This window comes from Tupaia chinensis, unplaced genomic scaffold (genome assembly GCF_000334495.1).
Source record: "Tupaia chinensis unplaced genomic scaffold, TupChi_1.0 Scaffold145147_1, whole genome shotgun sequence".
NCBI lineage: Eukaryota > Metazoa > Chordata > Mammalia > Scandentia > Tupaiidae > Tupaia > Tupaia belangeri.
In genome coordinates this window covers 2,568,072-2,593,462 of record NW_006205007.1, presented here as the reverse complement: position 1 = coordinate 2,593,462, position 25,391 = coordinate 2,568,072, and the positions used below count along the sequence as shown (strand labels likewise).

Genomic DNA, 25,391 nt, shown 5'->3' with positions numbered 1-25,391 from the left:
GCAAGAAATCACAGAGATGGTCATGCTGCCGTTCCATCTCCTCCATTCTCCTCTCAGGATTTTGGGCACATCTGCACACGCACCCAGCAAGAGTTTCAAGCCACCAGGTCCAGGACTCGAACTGCAGTCAGCCATGTGAGAGTCCCATGACAGAACCATTACACCATCTGCTGGTCCCCCATGTTAACTAATTTTAACTGACATTATTATTTTCTCAAGGTGTGTAATATGCTATTATAAAACTAGACCATAACTTATTTTGTTCAGTGCTTTAATGTTAAATATTCAAGTGGAGTACAATATTTTGATGATATAAATAATTAAACCTATATTGACTCCCTATATACCAGACACTTATATTAGAGTTTGATGATACAAAATAAGGAAAAACAAACAAGAACATGCAGCTTCCTAAATATGGCTTCATGTAATTATTAACCTTTTGTTCAAATCTTTTTATACCACTTTCAGTTGTTTACTTTGGATACATTTCTAAAAATAAAAAAATACTTTTTCAAAATGATTTTGATAAATATTGCCAAATTCCCATACGGAATTATTGTGACATTTTACATTTCCACTTGCACAATATTAGTGCTAGTAATAGGTATTATCACTTTTTTCAGTCTTTGGTAATCTGGTAGGTAAAAATGGTAGCTGTTGTCTGATGTAGTATTGCATTTATTTCTAGTGATAGTACCTACTTGTTTACATACTTACTGAACCTTTGTACTTTTGTGAATTGCCTGTTCACGTTCTTTGCACATCTTTTTCTCATTGAGATGCCTGCCTTTTTATTTTTTACAATTTCATTTGTAAAATATAAGCCCTTAATGCATCACAAAATTGTAATACATGGAAGTCATATGTATAAAACTGCTAAACTTTATTAGTCTGTATTAATCATAATCTTATTCATCTTTAATAAATCACAAAGTAACTTTTGGCTAAGTAAAATTATTATAAGCCCTTAAATTTGAAGTCTATTTACAATAATTGTATCAACCCAATTGGGAGACTTTTTAAATTGCTCAATACTGTCTAAATATTCTTTATGTTGGAAGACTCGGTTTAAGGCCTAATTTTTGAATAGTCAAATGCTTATAACTAATTACAGTTATGTTAAAAGACATAACATGGGCCTAAGTTGCTTGTGGAATTGCTAATGGGTTATAGAATCTTCTGGTTCAAAAATAGTAGTATCGGCAGTGACAAAAAGTCATTGTATTTGCTGTTTGATTATGCAAAGTGATGTTGAGAACTAAGAATAATTCTTAATGTGAGTGTAACAAAAGTCACCAATGCAATTAGCACCCTTGTGGGCAATCTCATGAGAAAAGCTAAGGATTGAATTACATTGGTGTATAAAATACATTTTCACCTATGACACAAATTGGTATGGAAACATAGGCTTTCCTAGATTAGACTCTAGGAGTTGGTGAATAGGGAACTGATTTCAATTTCTAGGACCATTAATCTCCTACCATTTTATGAGTAGTAAATTATCTTTAAATTAAAACAAACAAACAGTATACCTGTCAGACTGTGTGTCAGTATGAACACAGGTTGTCAACAACTTGTAATTAGGACCTCTAACCTGATCTACTTAAATGGCTTTGACAAGTAGGGGAACATAAAACCAATTTTCATTTTCTAAGAGAAAAATAACTTTTAATCAAAAATTTGAAAAAAATGACAACTTCTACATTTTTTTCTGAGCAGTGTGTATCACATTGAGTTTCTTTAATCATAGCATTTTTCTATATGAGCTGAGTGATAGCTCTTATGTTCATGACACATAATCTGGTAGGTAAAAATGGTAGCTGTTGTCTGATGTAGTATTGCATTTATTTCTAGTGATAGTACCTACTTGTTTACATACTTACTGAACCTTTGTACTTTTGTGAATTGCCTGTTCACGTTCTTTGCACATCTTTTTCTCATTGAGATGCCTGCCTTTTTATTTTTTACAATTTCATTTGTAAAATATAAGCCCTTAATGCATCACAAAATTGTAATACATGGAAGTCATATGTATAAAACTGCTAAACTTTATTAGTCTGTATTAATCATAATCTTATTCATCTTTAATAAATCACAAAGTAACTTTTGGCTAAGTAAAATTATTATAAGCCCTTAAATTTGAAGTCTATTTACAATAATTGTATCAACCCAATTGGGAGACTTTTTAAATTGCTCAATACTGTCTAAATATTCTTTATGTTGGAAGACTCGGTTTAAGGCCTAATTTTTGAATAGTCAAATGCTTATAACTAATTACAGTTATGTTAAAAGACATAACATGGGCCTAAGTTGCTTGTGGAATTGCTAATGGGTTATAGAATCTTCTGGTTCAAAAATAGTAGTATCGGCAGTGACAAAAAGTCATTGTATTTGCTGTTTGATTATGCAAAGTGATGTTGAGAACTAAGAATAATTCTTAATGTGAGTGTAACAAAAGTCACCAATGCAATTAGCACCCTTGTGGGCAATCTCATGAGAAAAGCTAAGGATTGAATTACATTGGTGTATAAAATACATTTTCACCTATGACACAAATTGGTATGGAAACATAGGCTTTCCTAGATTAGACTCTAGGAGTTGGTGAATAGGGAACTGATTTCAATTTCTAGGACCATTAATCTCCTACCATTTTATGAGTAGTAAATTATCTTTAAATTAAAACAAACAAACAGTATACCTGTCAGACTGTGTGTCAGTATGAACACAGGTTGTCAACAACTTGTAATTAGGACCTCTAACCTGATCTACTTAAATGGCTTTGACAAGTAGGGGAACATAAAACCAATTTTCATTTTCTAAGAGAAAAATAACTTTTAATCAAAAATTTGAAAAAAATGACAACTTCTACATTTTTTTCTGAGCAGTGTGTATCACATTGAGTTTCTTTAATCATAGCATTTTTCTATATGAGCTGAGTGATAGCTCTTATGTTCATGACACATTTTTTATTGTTTTGGGTTTTTTTTTGTTTTAATTCTCATACTGAAGATAAGAATGGTGGTTTGAAGGTAAAAATTACTATCACACTTGTGTTTCAACACAGCTGAAGTTAGTGACACCACATTTCAAACCACATTAATTTTCAATTTGACTGAATAATGTCTTAAGAATATTTGACTTGTCCCCTACCCAGTATGCTGTGGGAAACCACAAACCACAAAGTCAACAGTATAAAAGAGTAGCAGAAATAATTTTAGCTGTTGTGGAAAACCTACCGAAGTTATTATTGTTATTGTTTTGAGTGTTTGTATCAGATGGGGGGGAGACAATTTTAATTTTCTCCCATGATTTTATTTTAAAAATTAGGAAAATAAATAAAGGCTATGGTGCGGAATCAGGATTCTCTAAGCAGTAAGCGCTGGGATGAATGGGCTGCCTTAATCTTGAATTGCGTAACTCAAAGTTCCAAAGGTACGCTGTGTGTGGGGTCCAAATGATTTCATTGATGTCCTATTGGGTTGTCAGAAAAGTCATGATACATTCTTACACAGAAAAACAGAGAAAATATGTCATGACTTTTCTGATGACCCAATATTTCTTTTTGCTAAACTTTTATTTCTATATTTTGTCTTCGACCTTTATTTAAAGGCACCCTCTATCCTATTTCCTTTCAAAAGTCTCGGGAACCAGCAGTTAGCGTAATGGCTATGTCGCTGGACTCCCACATAGTCAACCGCGGTTCACGTCCCGGACCCGGTGGCTTAAAACTCACTCCAGGCATGTGTGCGTGCGTGCCCAAGATCCCAGGAGGAGAATGGAGGAGAAGGGATTGTGGCGTGACCATCCCCCCTGGGAGGTGATTTCTCGCTTTCTGTCTCTATGTCTCTCTCTGTCTGTCTGGTGAGCAAACGCGCCCTATAGCGAAAACCTCTCAAAAAAAAAAAAAAAAGTCTCAGTCGTTGCTCTGTCAGGACTGGCTTAATTCAGATGCCCATTACTGAAGCAATATTACGGTCAGCAAAATATTTGACTGAACTACAGCCACAGCCACCAATCACAGGATAAGAGGGAGAGTAGGCCTTTTCTAGGCCACCTAGATTAGAATAGGGGAGGCAAGAATGTCCAAACAAGTGGGAGAAGGAGGAAAGAGAAATCAATATTGTGGAGGCAAACAGCAAATATCTCTTCCTGGGAGTGTGACGTTTTCTACTACTTGGATCTCTTTCTCTTGCATTTTGGGTGCTTCTCAAATAGGCATAGCCGTCAGAGTAAATTTAGAGAAACTTTCTTGTCACAACTAACAAAGAAAAAGTAAGAGAGACAGTGGCAACACTGAATGAACGAGTCTAAGAAACGTGAACATCTAGAAAGAATTTTAAATATGTTGATGATGTCATCTGGCATCCTTAGATACTTTAATAGCTACCAATCCTGTACAAGACTTTTCATGCCCAGTGGTTTTGACGAAATCATTCTCTTCTGCATGAGCACTGAAACTAGCCTGCTTGAGCGTGGGTATTCTTATTACTTTTGCGCAGCCACGCTTTATCCATTAGCTATTCTAGAAAAGCTGCAATTTTTTTGTTGCCATTGTTGCCCATGTATTTAAAGAGGACAAGATTTACAAATGATAATGGTCATTTTGTTCTGTGACAAAGTCTCAGGTGTGGGTAAAAGATTACTTTTGACACCACTGTATGATTTACACAAGAAAAACAAACAAAAAAATAAAACATCACTGTAAGTTCCTCAGGAGTTCTATGAATTCCTTACAAAATGAAGAATGATATTGTAAAAAATAACTGACTTTTGGTCTAGCAATGCTGAGGTACAGATGTCATCTGCAAAGTGGCCTGGAATAAACAGTGAATTCAATAGGCCTATATTTCTCGACTTATAGCTAATGATCAAAATTTTTTTAGTTTCAAATAACTTTCAGGATAAGAGCTGTAAGTCTTAAATTTACCAGTATCAGGCAAACCAGATCATAGGTGCACACATGCATCTGTCTTGCTTAGAGAGTCCTAGGCACCAATCTAAGATCTTTTCCATGTAGGTTCAGTTGTGTTACCATTGCCCGACCACCGGATCCCTAGAACTGAAAGACTTCTTTTTATTTGCTGGAAGATGCATGCACTCGTTGGATTAAAAAGAGAGAGAGAGAGCAAGCAACAGAGACAGAGAGTACAGAGATAGAGAAACAGGGAAAAAGCAAGAAGGCACTCCCCGTGAGCATGGTCTTGCTGCAGTCTCTTCTCTTCCATTTCCCCTTCCTTTTCAGGATTTAGGCACACACACATACATGTCCAGAATGTTTTGTAAATCACCGGATTGGGGACTGTTGGTCGTGTGGGATCCAATTGCCTTAACCCACCAGCTGTAGCCTGGCCATGGAGCTGCAAGGCTTTTAATTTTCCAAGATGCAAAATGTTTACATGATCAAGAAAAGTCAATTGGACATAAAATAGCTCAGTAGGAAATTTAGGGGCTTTTTTTTAGTGAGAGTCAGGGGGAAAAAGACTAACAGTTAAAGGAGAGTTCTCTTTTGAAAATGAGTCCATGAGGCCCAAAGTCCCAAGAGGTGAATGGAAGAGAAGGAATTGGGGTGTCCCATTCCTCGCTACAGGATGGTTTCTCACTTTCTCTCTGTCTCTGTCTCAGGTGGCCTATGGACAAAACCTGAAATAAAAGGAAGAAAAAAAGAAAAAGAAAGTGAATTCATTGAAAAAGAGGTGACAATTTTAGTATTGTATCCTGAGTCACAATGAACTTGAATGGGAGGGTGGACGGTAAAGTAGGTGTGTTTATGCATTCCGGGTGGATAAGTTTATAGTGGAGAAAGGGAAATGAAAAGATTCAAACAAAAACACTTGGGTTCCTTCCACATTAGTACCTGATGATAAAATGATTATCTTAGATAATTATAAATGATTGTTTTGACTACTAGTTTCACTAAGCTACAACAAAATTTAAAATCATACTTCAAAAAGATTTTTCCCACCCAGGAGAAAATGTATTGTATCTTTCAAGAGAAACTTATTGTTTTCCTGTGGGAACTAGAACAGTTTTTATGATGTGTCAATAAGACATAAAAACATAAGTATTACCTTAGCTGTCATTTTTATTTAACAAAATCAGGGTAAAAGTAGCAAGCAATTAAAGCTCTAATTCACTTTTTTTTTAAACTTTCATCTAGGACCATGTGTCACATACTTTTAAAAAAATTATCAATAATGATTATAAAAAATGCCTATCAATGAATTGCTAAATCTGAGGACTCCATAATGGAATTAGTTACTGTGGCTTTCTTCAAGGCATTATGCTACCACTCTATCCTAGGCCTGTTTTACCATCATATTTGGGAAGCACATAGCTTCTTCAGTTTCACAGCTTCATATAATAGGTGAGGAATTTTTCCTCAGAATGTATCTTACCTTGAGTCTCAATCCTATCTAATTTAGATTATCTTTAATGAATCTTCAGACTTTAGTCTTCAGAGATGTTGAAATGAGTTAAAACTTATGGGCTAGTTAGGATGAAATGAAAGTATTTTGTGTAAGAGGACATGAATTTTTTGGAGCTGGGGTGAAATGTTTTGAAGTAAATATTTATGGTCTACTAAAATTCATATATTGAAATCCTTACTCCCAGAATGATGATATTAGGAGATATGGTCTTCGGGACATAATTAGATGATGAAGGTGGAGCCTTCATGAGTGAGATAAGTGCCCTTATATTAAGCCGTATGAAAACTTCCTCTCTCTCTCTCTAATCCTCACCATGTGAGGATCTAATGGAAGACAATTTTCTGTAAATCAGGAAGTGAGCTCTCACCAGATTTCAGATCTATAGTAGCACCTTGATCTTGGACATCCTAGGCTCCATAACTGTGAGAAATAGGTATCTGTTGTTTAATCCACTCGGCTTCTGGTCATTTTTTTCTTTGAGAGATTTTTGCTATAGGGCACATGCACTCACCAGAAAGACAAAGAGAGACAGAGACAGAAAGTGAGAAATCACCCCCTAGGGGGGATGGCCGCACTGCAATCCCTTTTTTTTTTTTGGAGAGATTTTCACTGTAGGGCGCGTGCGCTCGCCAGACAGACAGAGAGAGACAGAGAGACAGAAAGCGAGAAATCACCCCCCAGGGGGGACGGTCACGCCGCAATCCCTTCTCCTCCATTCTCCTCTCGGGATCTTGGGCACGCACGCACACGCGCCCGGTGTGAGTTTTAAGCCATTGGGTCCGGGACGTGAACCGCGGTCGACTACGTGGGAGTCCAGCAACTCAGAGCCTTTGCCCCCATACTTCTGATCTTAACTTGGTGTTCCCTTTTTTTTGTTTTTTTTTTTTTTTTTTTTGAGAAGTTTTTGCTATAGGGAGCGTGCGCTCGCCAGACAGACAGAGAGAGACAGAGAGACAGAAAGTGAGAAATCACCCCCCAGGGGGGATGGCCACGCCGCAATCCCTTCTCCTCCATTCTCCTCTCGGGATCTTGGGCACGTATGCACATGTGCTTGGCATGAGTTTAAGCCTCCAGGTCTGAGACTTGAACTGCAGTCGACAACATGGGAGTCCAGCTACATAGTCATTACGGTAACTGCTGGTCCCGCTTCAGGTATCTTATTACAAGACCTGGAACTAAGACACTGCCCAATGAAAAATCAAACACAGATGCAAAAATGTATTTTAAATAGTTTATTAGCTTGCTTTATTTATTGCTCCTCTCTTTATCTTTTTGAAGATGACATAAGTTATGTGTTTAGTAGATATCTTCACTTTAAGGACATGATATAATTTGTGGCTTTTTGGAAAGAAAAAGGAACTTGAGGAAAGAAACTGTCATGGTATAATGGAAAGTCTACATGATGGTACTCAGACAGACATAATGTGGATCTCAGCTCTGTCACTTGGTAGCTTCGTGGCTGGACAACTTAGCTGAATATTGGTCCCCTCATCCTGGAGGGCATATTGGTTATCCCAGCTAAAAGGGTAGAGAGAGAATGAAGCATGCTGTGAAGTGCCTAGCAGAGTGACTGGCAGACCACTGGCTGTGACTGCCAGCAAGTCCTCAATTGTAATCTTTTATCATAATGCTTGTTTTACTGAGTATTTATTCAATAGCTAAACTTACCATTTTCCTTAATCATACCAAAAGACAATCAATAATCCATATAAAAATATATGAGGTATTCTGATTGATAATAATGGCTCATACACAAAAGACATTTATTTCTCATTTATGTAACTGAAAAACAGGTTTCCTGATTGATGGGCTTGGTAGTTCATAGCCTGGGCTTCTTTCATTTTCTGGACCCTACTCTTTAATGCCTGAATTTCAAGAAAATCATGCCCATATGTGTAACTCTATCAGAATGAAAGAACATAGAAGATGGTACTTGGAAGGTTTTTATCAGCCATATCTGTAAGGGTGCACCACTTCTAATCACTTTCTACTGGTTATAATTCTACAACATGACCACACCTAACCACAGGGCAGCATTAGAAATGAAATCCGACTGTGTGTCCAGAAGAGGGAGGAGATGTGTTTGAGGAATGGTTAACCAGTCTTTGTCACGTCAAGAAGTTAATAATATTAGAGTTTCACATAAAGAAATTATATTGTAAATAGATGAACACATTTAAAATATATATTTATAGGCACCAGGAGGTGGCCTGGTGGTTGGCCAATTGCAGTTCAAGTCCCAGACCCAACAGTTTGAAAATCATGCCAGGCATATGTGGGTGAGTGCCCAAAATCCCAGGAGGAGAATGGAGGAGAAGGGATTTTGACATGGCCATTCCCACTACGGGGGTGATTTCTTACTTTCTCTCTCATTCTCTCCCTCTGGTGAGTGAGTGCATACACCCTATGACAAAAACCTAATACACACACACACACACACACACACACACACATACACATATATATATACACACACACACACATAATTTTATTATAGATTACGCTGTATAACTGGGCTGGCAGAAGATAAGATACATTTATTTTAAAAATAACTAAATCATGATGGAAAATGGTGTATGTGAAATGCTGGAAGAAGAAATGTAGAAAATGTGTGTGGATATAAGTGGGAAGATGATGCTACATTCTAAGGAATAGTCTAGAAATATCCCTGTAGTTGAAAAGGGCTTGTAATATTTATGTGAATAGAGGGGTCAGAGAGTAAGGAGATATGAAGAAGATTAGATAAACATCAGTCAATTAGCTTTATTTCCAATTGGTCAGTTGAAGTCATAGTAATCATTTTGAAACACATGACATTGACCTACAATTGCTCAATTGTTGGTGACATTACAAGTGTTTACTCTATATCCATGAGTAATTGCATATACAAATACATCCATGACAAATTATGCACTCAAAGTGAGTTTTACTAAGGAATTTTATAGCCTTTATCCTTTACTAGATTATAGGTCTCTGAATTATGAATGCAAAATAATGATAGAATAATAGTTAACTACTTCTTTTACTCCTTATATATCTGTGAATAGAATGTAAAGGAAATTTAAAGGAAAAAAGTAGAGAATTAAAATTTCACCTATGCAAGGTAAACAACTCAATTTGTTGATTGTCTGCAACGTAATGTATATCAACCTGTTGCAATGAATTGACTGGTTATGTTTTCTTCAAATTTACATTTCAAAATCCTAAGCTCCAAGGTGATGGTATTAGGAAGTGGGAACTTTGGGAGTTATTAGGGTCATGAGGGCAGAGCCCTCATCAATGGAATTAGTGCCTTAATGAAAGACATCCCAAGGAGATTCCTCATCCCTTTTGCTATATGAAGTTATGGTGAGAAGACAGGCATCCTTGAGGAAGCAGACCCCACAGACACCAAATACACCAACATCTTGATCTTAGACTTCTCAACCTCTAAAACCATAAGAAATAAATTTATGTCTTTGTAAGCCGCCCAGTCTACAGGATTTTGTTACAGCAGCCCAAAATAGAATAAGTCATAACATATATGTGAAAGACTCTAGGTTTATAAAATAAACTAAGTTTCTGCAAAGTAAATTTTCTTTTTGAGTTTTTTTTTTTAATTTTCATTTAATCACTATATATCTTTACAGTGCACAACATTGCTTTTTACAGTGCAAATAGAGTGCATATTAGTCAAGGCAAGACATTATCACATACATCAGCAGCAGCAAATAACTTTTCATTTCTGTGTCAGTTAAACATACTGTCTTTTCCTCCCATTCCCCTCCCTCCCTTCTTCTATCACTCACCCCCGTATTACTCCTATCCTTACTATCTCTAGCATCTACAGCTGCCCTCCTAACTGCTATACTTTCCAAACTTTCAGTTTCTGCTATAAAGCGCAGACATTGGTATATCCTGAGTGGGGACGTACAAAGTCTGTCTTTCATACCCTGGCTTACTTCACTTACCATTAAGTCTTCCATATTCATCCACTTTGTATCAAATGCCAGGGTTTCATTGCTTTTTATGGCTGAGTAGTATTCCATAGAGTACATATGACACATTTTTTCGATCCACTGAGCTAGTTTTGGTAATTTGGGTTGATTCCATGTTCTATCAATTGTGAATAATGCTGTGATAAGCATGGATGTGCAAATATTTTACCGACTGATAGTTTTTCTATCCTTTAATGCCTAAGAGTGGAATTACTGGGTTGCATAGTAGTTCTATTTGTAAGTTTCTGCGAAATCTCTATATCTTTTTCCTCAGTGGTTGTACTAATTTGCATTCCCATTAAGAATGTAGGAAAGTTTCCTTTTTACTACAGCCTTTCCAGTCAGAACGACTAAAATTTAAAATAATAATAACAAAGTGCTGGCAAGTCTGCAGTGAAAGGGGAACTCTCCTACTTTAAAAAGGAGTGGAGAAAATGGGCAGCCTTGTCTTGTTCCAGTTTTTAGTGGAAAAGCTTTAAACTTTTTCCCATTCAGTATGATGTTAGCTATGGGTTTGTCATAGATGGCTTATATTGTATTGAGGAATGTCCCTATGCCATTTCTCCTGAGGGTCTTGATTATAAAGGGATGCTCTATTTTATCAAATGCTTTTCCTACATCTTTTGATATGATCATATTGATTTTAATCTTTCCTTTGATTAATGTGATGTATTACATTTATCGTTTTGCATATGTTGAACCATCCTTATATCCATGGAATAACGCCTATTAGGTCACGGCGTATAATCTTTTTAATGTTGTTGAATAAGATTTGCTAATATCCTTTTGAGAATTTTTCCATCTGTAGTCAACAGGGATATTGGCCTGAATTTTCCTTTTTTGTTGTCGTTGTCATGTCCTTGTCTGGTGTTGGAATTAAGATAATGGAGGCTTTGTAGAATAAATTTGGGAATGTCCCTTCCTTTTGAATCTTTAGAAATAGTTTGAAGAAAATTGGTATTAGTTATTCGTTAAAAGTTTTATGGAATTCAGAAGTAAAACCATCAGGACCTGGACTCTTCTTTGTTGGGAGACTATTATTACTGATTCAATCTCATTGCTTGTTATGGATCTATTCAGACTCTTTCTCTTTTTTTGGACAGGGGAGGGTTTTTGCTTTTGTGTTTTTGTTTGTTTGTTTGTTTGTTTGTTTTGCTATAGCATGTATGCACTCGCCAGAAAGACAGAGAGAGATAAACAGAAAGTGAGAAAGCACCCTCAGGGGGCGATGGCCATGCTGCAATCCCTTCTCCTCGACTCTCCTCTCAGATCTTGTGCATGCATGCACATGTGCCTGGCATGAGTTTAAGCCACCAGGTCCAGGACTTGAGCCACAGTCGACTACATGAGAGTCCAGCAACATAGCCATTATGCCGACTGCTGGTCCCTATTCAGACTTTTCTATTTCTTCCTGGTTCACTCTTGGTAAGTTACACATGTCCAGAAATGTGTTTGTCTCATCTAGGTTTTCCTGTTAGTTGACAATCACTCATAGTATTCTCTGATGATTGTTTATATGGAGTTTTCTTTTTTTGCTATAGGGTTCATGTGTTCACTGGAGAGACAGAAACAAAAAGTGAAAAATCACCCCCCAGGAGGGATGGCCATGCCACAATCCCTTCTCCTCCATTCTCCTCTCTGGATTTTGGGCACGCACACACCCAGCATGAGTTTGAAGGCACTGGGTACAGGATTCAAATGAAGTTCAGCCATGTGGGAATCCAGTGACTTAACCATTATGCCATCTGCTCGTCAGTCTTTGATGATATTTTGTATTTCTGTTATGTCTATTGTGATAACACCTGTTTTCTTGCTAATTTAATGTATCTGGTTCCTTCTTCTGTTCTTCTTGATTAATCTAGCAAACTGTGTGTCAATTGGTTTATCTTCTCAAAATAAACTTTTGGTTTAATTTATTTTCTGTGTAGTACTTTTATTCTCTATTTAATTTATTTCTGCTCAAATCTTTACAATTCCCTCTTTCCTGGACTTTTTGTTTGTTTGAGTTGTGTATCTAGGCTATTTGCCACCTTTCTGTTTTTTTTCTTGTGGACACGAATTGCTATGAAGTTCCTTATTATGCCTGCTTTTGCAGTGTCTCATAGGTAAAAACACTTGTTATCAATGGTTTCTTTTTTAAAAAAAATTATTTATTTATTTATTTACATTTAGTCACATGTCTTTACAGTGTATAACATTTCTTTTACTAGAGCAAATGCCATGTATGTCAGTTAAGACAAAGATATTACTCTATACCTTATCATCAGCAAATAGCATCTCATTTTTTGTCAGTTAAGCATACTTTTTTTTGTTTTTTTTCCTTCCCCTTTCCCTTCCCCCCCTTCCATACTAAACTTTTTTTTTTTTTTTACATTTTACTGATTCACAAAGTATCTTAAACTGAAAATGTACACAAAGCTAGACTCTAGTGACAAGTGCACTGTAATTTTCTTCTGAAACACTTATTTCTCTTTCCGTTCCCCCTTTTACTAAAAAGAGGTATAAACTAACTTACCTGCAAAAAAATTAGATTAATATCAATTTTGTATGTTATTTGCAGAAAGCCCCATAAGAATTCAATTTCTGATGTAAGGCAACAGATACTATTGTATTATTGAATTTATGCAAATAACCATTCTGTCACAAAATAAGAATGCTCACAAGTATTTCCCAATTGCAAAGGGGACAAGAAGGGAGAAAAGTTTATATTTCAATAAAAAAAAATGAACAAATTGCTAAATCTATCAAAAACTGACAAGAGGGGACCAGCAGTTAATGTAATGGTTATGTTGCTGAACTCCCATGTAGTCGACAGTGGTTCATGTCCCGGATCTGGTGGCTTAAACTCACACTGGGCGCATGTGCGTGTGAGCCCAAGATCCCAAGAGGAGAAAGGAGAAGGGATTGAGGCATGGTCATCCCCTGTGGGGGGTGGTGATTTCTTGCATTCTGTCCCTCTGTCTCTGTCTTTCTGGCGAGCACACATACCCTATAGCAAAAACCTCTAAAACAAACAAACAAACAAACAAAAACACCTCACAAGAGAACCAAAATCCTTAAATCTGAAAGACAAAGCATAGAGGAAAATCAGAAAAGTTTTAAGTCATAGAATTCTATTTCAGCAGTTTGGTCTCATGTAATCTCTCTTTTGTTGAATTTATAGTGTTACTGTGGCCTGCTCTTTCCATTTAAATCCTGGAAGTTAGCATTTAACACAATTATTGATAGTTCCGAATTTGTCCCTACCATTAAGTTAGCCTTTTTCTTGGTAATTATTGCTCTCTTATTTCTGTCTGTCTTTAGTTTTCCTGGTATAGTACTCCCTTCAGAATAACTCAAAGAGCTGGTCTGGTATTGGTAAATTCTTTCAGATTTTACTTATCTGACAATGTTTCAGATTTTTCTTCCCATATGATGGATAATCTTGCCAGATATAGTAGTCTTGACTGAAATTGTTTTTCACTTAACACTTTGAATATATTTTCCCATTCTTTCCTTGCACGCATTGTTTCTGACAAGAGGTCGAATGTTAGCCTGATGGGATATCCTTTGAAAGTAACTTGATATTTCTTTCTTGCCAATTTTAGTATCTTGTCTCTGTGCTTTTGGTCAATCTGGCTATGATGTGCCTTGGAGATCTTCTTGGGTTGATCCTAAGTGGGATCCTTCGTATTTCGTGGGTCTGGATATTTGAATGCCTCTCTAGATTTGGAAAGTTTTCTTCCAGGGTTTCATGGAATAAATGATCAATGCCCTTATTACTTTCTTCGCCTTCTAGGATATAGACTATCTGGATGTTTGGACATCTAATGGTATCTAGTATTACTCATGTATTATTCTCATCTTATTGCATTTGTTTCTTAGTCTTTTTGGTGAAAATTTATAGACCAGAATCTGCTTTTAATACTTTTGAGGGAGGTTTTGATTTCTTGTATTACAGCCTTCATCTCTAACAGTTCCATTTGATTCCTTTTTATGGTGTGTATTTCCTCTTTCAGATTGTGCAAGAACTTTGTTACCTCCTGTAACTTCTCTCTTTTCTCTTGTATCTTCTGGAGTTTGTTCTCTCTCTTATCTTACATCTCCGTTAGTGTTGTCACTGTGAATACTCTAAATTATTTATCTGACATTTCCATGAGTTCCATTGTACTATCTGTGAAAGATGAAATGCTGCTCTTCTCCCCTCAGGGGGAGCTTTTTTCTTGATTTCCCTTATCTCTTTTTCATCTGTGGCGATTTCTGGTCGTCAGATGGATTATACGTTCTTCCCTACTTTCTGAGTGTTAGAGGCATGTGGGAGGAGAGGACCTGCAATATTTCTGATTTCTGCAGTTCCGTTTCCCTGATCCTTATCAAGCAACCTGCACTTTAGTCAATGGAACCGTATATTTCAAAGGTCTCGCGGTTTCTAGGGAATAGGTACACCAAGGCTGAGCTGCAGGGTTTTAACTAAGAATTCAAAGGTATGTGGGAGGAGATGAGCCATGCTCTCTACAGCTCCATGTTTCTTCCTGCTGCTCACTTTGTAGTCTCCCTTCTCTGACTTTTAGTCATTTGGTGGTATATTCACATTTGACTAATTTGTTGGAGATTTCTGCTTCTGTAAGCTCACATGCTTTACTTAACTGTGTGGTACTTATATGTCTATTTTGCCTCTACTACTGTGTTTTGGAATGTGGTATCCACAGAAAGAGATTTTAACTTAGATTTATAAATATGAGTTTCTTCCTTTTTGTAGTAGTTTAGTGGGGATGGAGGTTTTCTATGATCCTAAAAGTATTCAGAAATTCACTACAGTGCACCTGTACCTGACTAGACAAAGTGTAGAAGCTGAGAAAGAAGGTGAGAAAATCAAGTAAGAGAAAAGGAAAAAAAAAAGAGAGTCAAAATAAACACACACACACACACACACAAATGAATAGGGAAAAAATTTTCATTTCTTAAGAAAAAAAGGCAAAACAAATGAACACTACGTGGTGCAGAGCACCACACGAAAGGGACAGAGCTAGCCCCACCTCAGATGCACATGGATTCTGAAATTAGCAAGAGAAAGAAGAGGTCAGAGACGAGACACAGTAGTTACTGATTTTTAAAAAACAGATATATAAAATAAGAAAATTTTTGAGAGAAAGGGAAAGAAAGAGTGAGAGAGAGAGAGACAGCCAGAAAGAAGGCAGAGACCAGCCTACCTCTTTTCACTAGAAGTTGGGCCAGAAGGAGAGCTCTGGGGCAAAGGTTTAGACTTTCGGGTTAAAAGGGCAGAGCTGGGCCCACCTCAAATGCACATGGATTCTTGTTTCTCTGGGAGTTAGGCCAGAAGGCATTATCATTGGTTTCTATGAACCTTTTGACTTCAATCTCACTTTTTTCTGTAGTTGTAAAGTCTTTCAGTAGCAGGTTGCTTAGTTTCTATTTGTGTGTTTTTGAGAGCTCTTTCTGTAGTTGATATCAAGTTTCATTTCATTGTGATCAGAAAAGACGCTGAATAAAGTTTGCATACATTTGAACTTGTAGGGGCTTGTTTTGTGCCATATCATGTGGTCAGTCATTCAAAATGTTCCATGTGGAGGTAAGAAAAATGTTTATCTTTTGGTAGTTGGTAAAATACTCTGCAGATGTCTGTCAAGTCCATTTCATGTATTGTGTCATTTAGATCTTGCTTATCTTTTCTCTTTGTTTATTTTTTGTCTAGATGATGTGTGCAGAGAAGACAGTGGGGTGTTGATATTCCCCAAGATTATTGTGTTGCAATCTATCTCTCCCTTGAGATCTAACAGTCTCTGTTTGATGTATTTAGGTGCTCCAATGTTGGATCCACAGATATTTACAAGTGTTGTATCTTCTTGGTGAACGAGTCCTTTTAGTACTATATAATGTCCTTCTTTGTCTCTTCTTACATCTTTCATCTTAAAGCCTATTTTGTCTGAACAAAAAAAGATATTGCAACTCCAGTCTTTTTTTGGTTCCCATGTGCATGGACTATCTTTTTCTACCCTTCATTTTCAGTCTATGTATGTCCTTATCAGTGAAGTGTGTTTCTTGTAAGTAGCATATAGATGGCTTCTATTTTTGTATCTATTCAGCCAATCTGTGTCTCTCTCTTTTTTTTTTTGAGAGAGGTTTTTGCTATAGGGCACATGCGCTCACCAGACAGACAGAGACAGAGAGACAGAAAGCAAGAAATCACCTCCCAGGGGCGATGGCCACGCCGCAATCCTTTCTCCTCCATTCTCCTCTCAGGATCTTGGGCATGCACGCACACATACCCAGCGTGAGTTTTAAGCCACCAGGTCCAGGACATGAACTGCGGTCGACTACGTGGGAGTCCAGCGCCATAGCCATTACGCTAACTGCTGGTTCCCAAGATGGCTTCTATTTTTGTATCTATTCAGCCAATCTGTGTCTCTCTCTTTTTTTTTTTTGAGAGAGGTTTTTGCTATAGGGCACATGCGCTCACCAGACAGACAGAGACAGAGAGACAGAAAGCAAGAAATCACCTCCCAGGGGCGATGGCCACGCCGCAATCCTTTCTCCTCCATTCTCCTCTCAGGATCTTGGGCATGCACGCACACATACCCAGCGTGAGTTTTAAGCCACCAGGTCCAGGACACTAACCGCAGTCGACTACGTGGGAGTCCAGCAAAATAGCCATTACGCTAATTGCTGGTCCCCCAATCTGTGCCTTTTATCCAGAGAATTTAATCCATTAACATTCAAGATTATTATTGATATCTGAAGACTTAGCCCATGTCATTTTGTTAGCCATTTTCTCTGTTGTTTTTTGTTCTCTTATTTCTGTTTGTCTCTCTTTTAGTTATTCTAATACAATAGTCCCCTCAGAACTTCTTCTAGAGCTGGTCTAATACTGGTGAATTCTTTCAGATTTTGTTTATCTGAGAATAATTTTATTTATTCTTCCCATTTGAAGGATAATCTTGCTGGATACAGTATTTTTGGTTGAAATTGTTTTTCTTTTACTGTTTCAAATATATCTTTCTATTCTTTATTTCCTTGTATGGTTTCAGTTGAGAGGTCTGATGTTAGTTGAAAGCTATTACCTTTATAAGTAATTGATGTTTCCTCTTTGCCATTTTTATAATGTTGCCTTTGTTTATGATTTTTACCATTCTGGTCATGATGTGACAGGAGGGAGGATCTTTTCTGGGTAATTTTATTTGGGGCCCTTTTTATTTTTGGGGTCTGAATTCCTTCATGTTTCTTTATATTTGGAAAATTTTCAGATAGTATTTCATAAAAGAGGTCTTCCATGGCTTTAGAATATTCTTCTCCTTCTGGAATACCCATTGTATGGATATTTGGGCATTTCATGGTTTCTAGAATTTCTCATATGTTATCTTAATTTTTTGTTGTTGTTTCATTCTTTTTTGTAGTTTGGCCTATATTGGAGACTCTGTCTTCAAGGTCAGGAATTCTTTCTAATTCTTTCTTTCTACATGGTCCAATCTGGTGTTAATGCTTTCTAGGGAGATTTTAGTTTTTTGCATTAAATTTTTAATTTTCAGAAGTTCTGTTTAATTCTTTTTTAGGGTGTCTTTTTTAATGATATTCCTCTTTCGTATCCTGAAATGATTTTCTCATTTCCTGGAACTTATTATCTGTTTTCTCTTGCTTGTCACTGAGTTTTGTCACTATGAATATTTGGAATTATTTTTCTAACATTTCTGTGTATTCTTTTGTACTATCCATGATTGGTGAGGGGATACTGTGATCCCCTAAGGGAGAGTTACCCCTCGTTTTATCATGTTTCTTTGAGATCTGCACTTCTTTTTGGTCATCTAATGTAATATTCACTTTTTCCTATTTATTGGATTAGATTCTGTAGTATTGGAAGAGGAAATTTCACCCTGTGTACCTAGGTGTGTCCCTATCGGAGGGCTATGTCTTCCATATCAAAACAGTTATGGGCAACTTCAGGTGCTTGACTCCTCTACCAAACTTTCAGCTCTTGATAAAGTGGAAGCAAGCTAAGGAGATACAACTTAGTGAAAAGGGTCAAGTCATGCACTGTGGTGGGTGCAGAATGTGGGCTGATGTTGAAAATTCCAAAGTTATGCCTAGGGCCAGAGAGTGTACTCATGAGAAGTCTGTTGAGACCAGGCCTGAGTGTCTTGGTGGGTGGGGCTAAACCAAGACACTAGAGTGTTGGGTAACAAAATGTCTAAAGTTCCATAATTACTTCTGGGGCCTGGGTGTGCACACATGAACTGAAGCCTGCCAAGACCAGACTTGAGTTTCCTGGTGGGTGAGGTGAGCCCAGCCATCTAGAGCACTGTGCAACAAAGAGTTACAAGTTCCAAAGTTATTCCAGGAGCCTGGGGGTCCACTCACAAGAGGAGGACTGCTGAGACCAACCAAAGTGAATTTTTCAATGTAGACCTGACTTTTACTGTTTCCTTATTTAGTTCTTATTTATTTATTTAAGCTTTAAATTATAATTATTGAAATAAGATTTTTTGTGCTTTTGTAATATGTCTATTTGTGTTTTATAGTTGGATTCTATTTATTTTCCCATGCAAATGACTATTTTAGAGAAATTAGAGTTCAATCTGTGGAGTTTAAAAGACTTCAGCTTAAACTTTAGTGAAGCCACGTACTGGTTGCTATGATATAAATGTTTGTGCTTTCCACCACAATTCATGTATTGAACCCTAATTACCAATGTGATGATGATGAGGCCTTTGGAAGAAGATTAAATCATAAGGTTAGAGTCCTCATAAATTGGATTAGTGACTGTCCTTCTTTCCTTTCATAGTCTCCTCCCCTCACACCCCAGTTTCCCTTCCCCTCTCCTTTCTCTTTCACTTTTAGTCTTGGATGGAAGTTAAATACCAAAACAGGTGAAAGCAGAGGTGTCCTTGGCAGGTAAAAAAAGGCATGCTGCCCAAAACTCCACCCATCAATCACCTTTCCTTCTCTTCATTGACTAAGAACCTGTGAAAGGATAGCAAGAAAATACCATAACTCTGGAAAAACTTGAAAATCAATTTTCTTGTCACTAAAATGGCTCGGAGGAGAAGAACCAGGATGACTACTTAGTGTAGGGGTTTTTGCATTATGACAGATTAACCCTTGACCAATTCCCTACTTAAAATACCAGAAGGGGTGGAAGGCACCTGAATCATTGATAGTCAACCAAAATGACTCCCAGAAGTTGTGTATCTTGAGTAGGAAAAATTCATAGCCTGCATCCTCTACATCATCAAGGAGTGCTAGAAACTTTTATGTCTGCAAGACTTTTGGTATTTGCATTAAGTCTCCGAAGATCCTGTGGTAAGCATAGAAGTGAGATGGGATCTTTGGAAAGAAGGTGGAAGGGTTGGTTTCTTTTGAGGGTATTGCTGTGATAATGATCTTTGATCTGTAGGTGGAGAGAAGTAACTCATTTCAACCTAGACTTCTTGATAACCCCCAACACTAGGTATAATCTACTAAAAAAAATCCATCTAACTTCAATTATAAAAACTGGTGTCAGCAGATGGTGGGGTGGCTAAGGAGTTGGACTCCTACATGGCTGATCACTGTTTGAGTCCCAAACCCTTTGGCTTACTTTCTCACTGCCCTTCTCTTTTTCTGTCTGTCTCTGGTCAAATTAAAAAATAATAGTAATAAATTAAAAATAAAAATAAATAATTCTGGTTTTTTGAGAGGTTTTTGCTATAGGGCACATGCGCTCACCAGAAGAACAGAGACAGAGAGAGAGATTGAAAGCAAGAAATCACCTCCCCCCTGGGGAGGGGCTGTGGCCATGTTGCAATCCCTTCTTCTCCATTCTCCTCTCGGGATCTTGGGCACACACACATGCACTCGGCGTGAGTTTAAGCCACCAGGTCTGGGACTTGAACTGTGGTTGACTACATGGAAGTCCAGCGACATAGCTATTATGCCAACTGTTTAAAAAATTCTTAAAAAATATTAAAACTATGAAACTTCCAATTTAGGCTACTTTTTAAAATAAAACGAACAAAGAAATGAGGACAGACTAAAATAACATGTCTCTTCAGACCAAAGAGACAAAGGCTAAAAAATGAAATGAGTGAAATTCATGGAATCATAGAAGATATAGAGTTAGCACAGACTGTTCACTGAGCCCAAACATGTGAGGAAATGGGTGAACTGTCTTGAGCTTGAAGCAGGTTTTTTTTAAAATGTTATTTTTTTATATTTATTTACTTATTTATTTGGAGAGGTTTTTGCTATAGGGCACATGTGCTCGCCAGAAAGACAGAGAAACACAGAGAGACAGAAAGTGAGAAATCACCCTGCAGGGGGGATGGCCATGCCACAAACCCTTCTCCTCCATTCTCCTCTTAGGATCTTGGGCACACACACACACATGTGCCCGGCATGAGTTTAAGCCACTGGGTCTGGGACTCGAACCGTGGTCAACTACATGGGAGTCCAGTGACATAGCCATTACGCTAACTGCTGGCCCCAAAGCAGGTTATTTTAAAGACTGATAAAGAAAAAACCGTCTTCTCTGCTGGTTGTAGTTCGACTAAAATATTTTGAGTAGGTAATCAATTTTTTTGGCCTAGTAATATGTTCTCATTTTAATTTTGATTTATAAAAGTCTCTATTTTATACTTACAGAACAAATAAGATTGTAATTTGGATGTCCCAATTAGCCTAGTTGATTTAATGTACTTGGACAACTTGAGTGATTTCCTTGGGAATTTGAGGCATACAAGTCCCAGTTGCTGTTCTTTACCCTGTACCTAGTCATTTGAAGAGGCATTGCATCCTACAAAATGTTTCTGTTGGCTGCTGACTTCCATTTAATTCTTATTCGATCCTTTTGATTATGCCAAGAAGAAAGTCTTACTTTGGTGTTAATATGTTTTAACACCGAACACTTACTGATAGCCCTTATAACAAAGAATAAGAGTCTAGTAACTGAATCTGGGATGAACCTTGATAGGTTTGACAAGGTTCTGTGGAAAAAAAAAAAAGGAAATAGTTGACAATATGCCAGAGATACCATAACTATTTGTAATCATAGGTCATGAACCCACAAATGCAAGGTGCTTCTATGTTAGTTTACTGATAGAATAGTATGCAAATAGAACTTTATATCACAAAACCTTAAAATATAGACTTTAGAAAAGGTTAATCAAAATTCACAGATGACAGAAAAATACCAAAAAATCTCAGGGTATATCCCTAATGTTTTGAGTTTCACAAGCCATGTCCCTTTATGCTCCTAGAAGAGACAAAATATTGGATGGACCATGGCCCAGACCTACTAGACTAATTCTTGTGCTTTTAAGTAAAATCCTCTCTTTCTTTGAAAAGACCTTTTTTAAATTGCAGATGAAGTTGGTCTGGGGAAAGGTGTCCCTAAAGAGAAAGGAGCGTAAGTGCCCATGTTAGTGCTATCTTACTGTGTGCACAAGATAAATCTAATGCAGATGGAACTAATCTAAAGTTCAACATCTGTTTCATTCAAAGTGGAACATTTGAAATTCAATGCAAAGAAGGACTTTCAAGCTGGCTTTTATTCTGAACAACTAATTGCAGTAGTCAGTTTCCAATTTTTGAGTCCATAAAGCCCTTTAGCTAGCCCCAATAAAAGTCCCATAAAGTAGCATTACAATTTGATGAATGTATTATGGATTTGATTCTGTTTTTATAAAGAACCATTGTATATAATTTTATACAATTTTGAATTTAGTACAGTTTTATCCAATATTGAATATTAGTAATATTGAATATCACAGTTAAGAACCTGTATTTTGGAACTAGACAGACTTGAGATAGAATGTCACATCTCTTATTAAACAGTTTGGAACAAGTTATTTAGTCTCTCTGAGTCCCAGATTCTTTTTTCTATGTAATAGGAATGCAAATAATATCTATTACATAAATAGCATTAATGAAAGAACACTAGTTTGTCAACACTAAACAAAATAATTTAACCTCTTAATACAATAACTGGCCAAAAGTGAGGGTCAAAATATACTAGTTGTAATTAACTACCATCATAATGACAGCTTTAATCAGCACTGATCTTTTGATTTAATAGCTTGGTTTATGGAACACAAACACTCAGGTTAAATGCATATTAAAAAAGTGTCTCACTTTTTCACAATGGGCTTGCCACCAGAAAACAGGTGCCATGAAAACTACCAATAAATCAAAGCCAAAATTGGAAAGGAGAAGACTCACATCTACATTGTCATTGAATACGTAGATTCTGGCAAGTCCAACACTTACTGGCCATCTGAGCTATAAATGTGGTGGAATCGACAAAAGAACCATTGAAAAAATTGAAAAGGAGGCTGCTGAGATAGGAAAGGGCCCCTTCAAGAATGTCTGTGTCTTGGATAAACTGAAAGATGAACGTGAATGTGGTATCACCACAGACATCTCCCTCTGGAAATATGAGACCAGCAAGTATTATGTGACTATCATCCATGCTCCAGGACTTGGAGACTGTATAAAAATATGATTATAGGCACAGTGCAGGCCGACTGTGTTGTCCTGATTGTTTTGCTGGTGAATTTGAAGCTGGTATCTCCAAGAATGGGCAGTCCTGTGAGCATGCTTTTCTGGCTTACATGCTGAGTGTAAAACAACTAATTATTGGTGTTAACAAAATGGATTCTACTGAGCCACCCTACAGTCAGAAGAAATATGAGGAAATTGTTAAGGAAGTCAGCATTTACATCAAGAACATTGACTACAATTCCAACACAGTAGCATTTGTGGCATTTCTGGTTGGAATGGTGACTGGAGTCAAGAGTTAACATGCCATGGTTCAAGGGATGGAAAGTCATTCATAAAGATGGCAATGCCCATGGAACTATGCTGCTTAAAGTTCTGGATTGCATCCTACCACCAACTCATCCCACAGATAAGCCCTTGTATCTGCCCCTCCAGGATATAAACAAAATTGGTGGTATTGGCACTGTCCCTGTGGGCTGAGTGAAGACTGGTGGTCACCTTTGCACCAGTCAATGTGACGACTAAAGTAAAGTCTGTTGACATGCACCATGAAGCTTTGAATGAAGCTCTTCCTGGGAACAGTGTGGGCTTCAATGTCAAGAATGTGTCTGTTAAAGATTTTGGCATGGCAGTGTTGCTGGTGACAGCAGAAACAACACATCAGTGGACGTAGCTGGATGATTATCTGGAACCATCCAGGCCAAATCAGTACTGGTTATGGCCTTGTACTGGGTTATCACACAGCTAACATTGTTTGCAAGTTTCCTGAGCTGAAGGAAATGATTGATTGTTATTCTGGTAAAAAGCCAGAAGATGATCTTAAATTTTTTTTTTTTTGGAGAGGTTTTTTCGCTATATGGCGTGTGCGCTTGCCAGACAGACAGACAGAGAGAGACAGAGAGACAGAAAGTGAGAAATCACCCCCCAGGGGGGATGTCCACGCCGCAATTCCTTCTCCTCCATTCTCCTCTCGGGACCTTGGGCATGCATGCACACGCGCCCGGTGTGAGCTTTAAGCCACCGGGTCCAGGACGTGAACTGCGGTCGACTACGTGGGAGTCCAGCGACATAGCCATTACGCTAACTGCTGGTTCCCATGATCTTAAATTCTTGATATCTGGTGATGTTGCCATCGTTGATATGGTTCTTGGCAAGCCCATGTGTGTTTAGAGCTTCTCTGACTATTCTCCTCTGGGTTGTTTTTCTGTTTGTGATATGAGACATGCAGTTGCCGTGTGCAAGCTATGGACAAGAAGGCTGCTGAAGCTGGCAAGGCCACCAAGTCTGCCCAGAAAACTCAAAAGGCTAAATGAATATCCCTAATTCTTACCACCCCAGTCTTAATCCGTGGTGGAAGATCAGTCTCAGAGCTATTTATTTTAATTGGCTATTTAAGTTTAGTTGTAAGAGACTGATTAATGATAACAATGCATCATAGAAACTTCAGAAGGAAAGGAAAATGTTGTGTGGACCATTTTGTTTTTCTTGTGTGGCAGTTTTAAATAATTTGTTTTTAAAATCAGGGCTTTTTAATGTAAACAACTTGACCAAAAATCTGTGACAGAATTTTGAGATCCATTAAAGCAAAATTTAAAGAGAAAAATAAAAGCATCTCTTAATATTTTCAAATATTCAGACACGTCCTATACTTTAATTGGCCCAGTGTCCTATAGAGAAGGTGCCTGTTAATGTGCTTTGTATCTATCCTAGCACCAGATTCAAGTCAGCATCAACTTTGAGGCTGGCAGATGAAGTGATGGTTAAGGTGCTTGACTTACACATGGCTGACTGTGATTTGAGTCCAGGACCTGGTGGCTTGAAAATCGGACTGTGCGTGTGTATGTGAGTGCTCAAAATCCAGAGAGGAAAATGGAGGAGAAGGAATTACATTGTAGTTGTCCCTCTGGGCGGTGGGGCGTTTCTCACTTTCCCTCTCCTTGTCTCTTTCTCTGGCACATGTGCCCTGTGGTGAAAGCCTTAAAATAGTAACAATAATAATAAAGCATCAACTTTGGTTCTTGAAAATATTGTCAGGAATTTTAAAAAGGTTTACATACATTTGAAACTTGTGATCAAGGATCATATTCTAATGTTAAGTCTAAAGCTTCTTAATGGAAGCTTCTCTTTCTGACTACGTATTCAGGTGGCCTGGCATATATCCATCATGTAGTGCAAAGTACAGACTCCGATGGCTCCACTCTTCAAAGTGATAAAGTCGAAACTCTTCAAAATGGTTAAAATAGAACTTTTGAGTAGATAGAATGAACAGGGGTCTTGAACCAAGGTAGTTTAAAGGTATAAAATTTCATGTAGAATATTGAAATCGCCATTGTGGCCTATTTAAGAAAGGAAAATGGCCTAAAGAACAATGCTGTAAATAGTGATGAAATAGGAGCATATTCTGGATTCTAGAATCAGTTAACTTTGCCTATTTTTTTTTTTTTTGCAAAGCAGTATTCCTAAGGTTATATCTAGTAGACTCTATATGTGTACACACGCATGCACACACACACAAACA

The 25,391-nt window shown here is 37.4% G+C and overlaps 1 pseudogene; it reads left to right on the top strand.

Moving 5' to 3' along the window:
* Positions 1-3,347: 3,347 nt before the first annotated feature.
* Positions 3,348-24,188, top strand: LOC102469024 (elongation factor 1-alpha 1 pseudogene; annotated as a pseudogene).
* The last annotated feature ends 1,203 nt before the right edge of the window (positions 24,189-25,391 follow it).